The 4,676-nt window shown below is 34.8% G+C and overlaps 1 long non-coding RNA gene across 1 annotated transcript; it reads left to right on the top strand.

The window, feature by feature from the left end:
- The first annotated feature begins 832 nt into the window (after nt 1-832).
- Nucleotides 833-4,095, top strand: LOC107579345 (uncharacterized). Its single transcript, XR_001608464.1, has 3 exons — nt 833-843; nt 1,748-1,752; nt 3,928-4,095. It is a non-coding gene; the product is annotated as an uncharacterized lncRNA (long non-coding RNA).
- The last annotated feature ends 581 nt before the right edge of the window (nt 4,096-4,676 follow it).

Below are 4,676 nucleotides of genomic sequence, written 5' to 3' on the forward strand. Positions count from 1 at the left end.
CCTGCTTCGTAACAAAGATTCATATTCCGATCTGAAACCCCATAAGTGCGAAATTGAATTATTCTGCAAATATCAGTCACATTTAAAGACCGAGGAGGAGAGTGTTTATGATCAAACCTCCAAACGTGTGAGATCTCTGAAAAAGCCCTGAATGTGCTCTCTTTACACGTGAAACTCTTCCTGCAGTGATGGCAGCTGAAAGCTTTCTCTCCCGTGTGAATTCATAAATGTTCCTTAAAGGAGACATATTGTGCCCCTTTTTACAATATGTAATATAAGTCTCTGGTGTCCCCAGAATGTGTCTGTGAAGTTTCAGCTCAAAATACTCCACAGATCATTTATTATATCATTTAGACTTAAATCTGTTGCATGTATGGTCTCAGAGAAATTCACTCAAATATAATGTCCTCTAGAGAGGACAAAAGTCTATGCCTGGGTCTCAGGAGGATAGAGTATGCAGTAAGTATGTATAATAAATACTGATTGAACACTGTTTACGATGCATCAAGTGAAAAATGCTGATGTGTCATTGCATTTTATAATGGAATATATAAAATGTCATTTATTTTAAGAAAGATATTTATTCTTTAAATAATTGTTCTTTTTCATTTATTTTGAGTAAGAAAGCCAAGCTCATGTTTCAAGCTTTTTTCTCATTAAGATCATATATTTCATTATGAATTATAAGCGTTCTCTAAAAAGTGATGTCCAGCGTAAAGTGATGATATAATCGAATCACACTAAATGAGATGTTCTCAGAATTGAAATGAATTCATAATTTATTTTGCACGATATTCAAATCATGCACAAAACACAAGCATGTTCTCTTGCATTGTAAAAGCTGTCGGTATTTTTATTTATTTCTTTTGGAACAGACGCATTTCTGTTAATTGGCCAAACAGTGGTTAATCTGACTGGTTGATATCAATCAGTCGTGACTCTGTCAGTCTGGATTACTTCTGTAGCTGACATTGAACTGCCTTCAGGGGGCGCAAACAGTCCACAATGCATTTATAGATTTATGGTTTATCCTGGAACAAAACAGGACTTGACTTTTAGCTGATGTTACATGGTCATGTGCAATTTTGGGTGATAATGGTTGTGATTAATTAATGATTAACATTTTGCAATTTTTGTTTATAGAATATGAGCTATTATATAAAAGGTACAAATTAGAGGAAATGCCTTGAGCGTTGTGGAACAGATAATATTGTTTCCTCCCTTTTACAGTAAATTCTCATGCTCTCTGAGTGCCCTGACCTTCAAAAAAGCAAATACGTTTTCATTTTTGTCCGATAATCTGGTGTTGAAGCATTGTAAATGATGATATGCATCACCTATAAATTTGTTTGGCAGTCAATGAAAAACTCTATATTAGAGCTTTCTCTCTGTTTCTGAATAATGTCAGGGTTGATGTTTTTCCTCCTAATGATGATTAGCAGGTGAATATAAACTTCACTGATCATCACTCTGTTTAACAGGATGGTCAACTCTGTCCTCAGCTGATAACAGACGCGATCAGCCGCTCTATTTTGTTGCATTTGATTTATTTTCTGTCCTTTAAAAATGTGTTTGAAGTTGCTGTAATAAAATTCAACATTATTTCCTTATTTTATTATTTCCTCTCTTCCTCTTTGGTGTTTTGATTGCTTTCTGTTTGTGTGGGGAGACCAGTGGTTATTGTTAACTAAAATTCTAAAAAAAAAAAATAATATTTCGATAAAAAAATTTGGTAATTTAAAGAAAGCTGAAGTAAAATAAAAAAAAAAAAATTTAGATGACAAACATAAACTTGAAAATTAGAAATGTTGCCTTGGCAACGATCTGAAATAAAGTTGAAGTAATGAAATTACTAAAACTTAAATAAATTAAAGTTAAATAGATGTATGCAAAAACATAAGATTAATAAAAATTACAAAAGTGCATCATAAAATTATAAAATATTAAATGATTAATATAAAATGAATAAAAAATAAAAGTTCATTTTAAAATTATATATAATATAATATAAAAATGAATTAAAGCTAAGTATAAATATGAAAAACTATTATTAATAAAAATAACAAGCACTTAAAAAAGTAAAAAAATTAAAATTAAAATGTAAAAATAAGTTCATTTAAAAATTGCATAAATTAAAGCTAAATAGAAACATTTAAAAAAGAAAAACAATTCGTAAAAAGTGCCAAAAGCACATAACAAAATTGTAAAAAATAAATAAATAAATGTAAATGAAAACTTAAAATATAAAAATAAAAGTTCATTTTAATAATTGTGTAAAATTTAAAGCTAAATAGAAACTTAAAAAACAATTAATAAAAAATGACAAAAGCACATAAATTTACCAAAAAAAAATTACTAAAATGTAAATGAAAACTGAAAAAATAAAAATAAAGTTAATTTAAAGATTTTATAAATATTATAATAGAATGTAAATAATACTAAAATATTACTGGGGGAGACATTTGACAGTTTGGACTGAAATGCTAGCATGTGGCACTTTACTTTTAAAATATATAAAACAGTAGTATGCTGTTTCACTATGTATCACTATGTGTTGTACGTTTAATCCATTGAGGTCATCTCATAAATAAATACATAAATGCTTATGCTGCAGTTTTTGACGTACTGCACATTTGATTAAATATAGGAGGTCGTTCAGGTTGTTAAATATAGAAATATACGAGTAGTTTGCTATTCCAAACATAGTCACTGATGTGTCCACAGATCTCAGTATACACACTGTGTCTGATATCTCTCTGCCAGCTGTGTTGGGTTTTCTCTGTGCACACATCTGCCTTAGTCTGCCTTAACCCTGACAGACCTTTATCACCTCAGCGCACACGCACAGCCCTGTCTAGCAGACGGATGCAGCAGACAAATATCACACACACACACACACACACTCTCTCTCGCGCTCTCATAATCTCCACGTCTTTCTGAAGACTGTGATTACAGAGCACAGCAAAGATAGTAATCGGATCACATTGAACTGCTGTGTGACGAACCGCCTCCGTTAATTCTGGAGCACACAAGAGAGACTTCCATACGCCAGGTACTAATATGTATAAATCTGTTCTTACTGAAAGCAAAATAATATTTCTGAGATTTTGGGAATGTTGGGAGAAATTACTGATCTAATACGTAACAGAGTAGGATCTTACTTGGTTAGTACTGGTTGAGCTAGCAGTGGGCGTGGATACATGCTCCGCCTTCCAGGCCTTGTCTCCGCCCCCTGACGGAGGCCCAGCCTCCACCCACTCGTCCTCTGAGTCCTAAAAACAAATAAGGATTGACACAGAAAAAATATAATTTTGTACTAAAACAATCACAAGAAATATAATCATGCAACCTGAAATACCTGGAGAAAAGAAAATAGCTTAAAGCACACGGTTAAGTGTGGATTAAAGGAATGGTTCACCCATTTGCTCGCCAGTGGATGCTCTACAGTGAATGGGTGCCGTCAGAATGAGAGTCCAAACAGCTGATAAAAACAACACAATAATCCACAAGTAATCCACAGCACTCCAGTCCATCAGTTAACATCTGGAGAAGACAAAAACTAGAAGAAGCGTTATTATGGATTATAGATTTATTATGAATTATGGTTTGAACGGTTGAGGTTTAAACATCTTAATGCTGGATTAGTTTCAGCTTTTGTCTTCTCCAGATGTTAACTGATGGACTGGAGTGCTGTGGATTATTGTGTTGTTTTTATCAGCTGTTTGGACTCTCATTCTGACGGCACCCATTCACTGTAGAGCATCCACTGGCGAGCAAATGGGTGAACCATTCCTTTAATCCACACTTAACCGTGTGCTTTAAGCTATTTTCTTTTCTCCAGGTATTTCAGGTTGCATGATTATATTTCTTGTGATTGTTTTAGTACAAAATTATATTTTTTCTGTGTCAATCCTTATTTGTTTTTAGGACTCAGAGGACGAGTGGGTGGAGGCCGGGCCTCCGTCAGGGGGCGGAGACAAGGCCTGGAAGGCGGAGCATGTATCCACGCCCACTGCTAGCTCAACCAGTACTAACCAAGTAAGATCCTACTCTGTTACGTATTAGATCAGTAATTTCTCCCAACATTCCCAAAATCTCAGAAATATTATTTTGCTTTCAGTAAGAACAGATTTATACATATTAGTACCTGGCGTATGGAAGTCTCTCTTGTGTGCTCCAGAATTAACGGAGGCGGTTCGTCACACAGCAGTTCAATGTGATCCGATTACTATCTTTGCTGTGCTCTGTAATCACAGTCTTCAGAAAGACGTGGAGATTATGAGAGCGCGAGAGAGAGTGTGTGTGTGTGTGTGTGTGTGTCAGAGTGGGTGATTGTTGTCCTACACAGTAAAGCCACTTGTGGAAACTTCAATACTGTTATTAGTTGAATTGAAGAGCTCTCTCTGAGCCGTGAGGGCGTTCACACTGACATCCATTTTCAAAGCCACCAGAAGTCATTCATTTTCAGCGAGGGCTGATGCTATGTGTGGTGACGTGGTGAAGATGCGTAAGGTTCAACTTTGCACGAATGGGCCGAGATGCACACAAATGCATTTCTGTCCTCCAGAATAGTTATTATTAGCAGCCACAAAATTGCTTGTGGGTCAGAATAGAATGACATCTTGTTTTTTTTTTTTTTACCAGTGACGCCTCTCATTTGTGACCAGATTTTCCGA

This window comes from Sinocyclocheilus grahami, unplaced genomic scaffold (assembly GCF_001515645.1).
Source record: "Sinocyclocheilus grahami isolate Dianchi unplaced genomic scaffold, SAMN03320097.WGS_v1.1 scaffold16752.1, whole genome shotgun sequence".
NCBI classification, from domain to species: domain Eukaryota; kingdom Metazoa; phylum Chordata; class Actinopteri; order Cypriniformes; family Cyprinidae; genus Sinocyclocheilus; species Sinocyclocheilus grahami.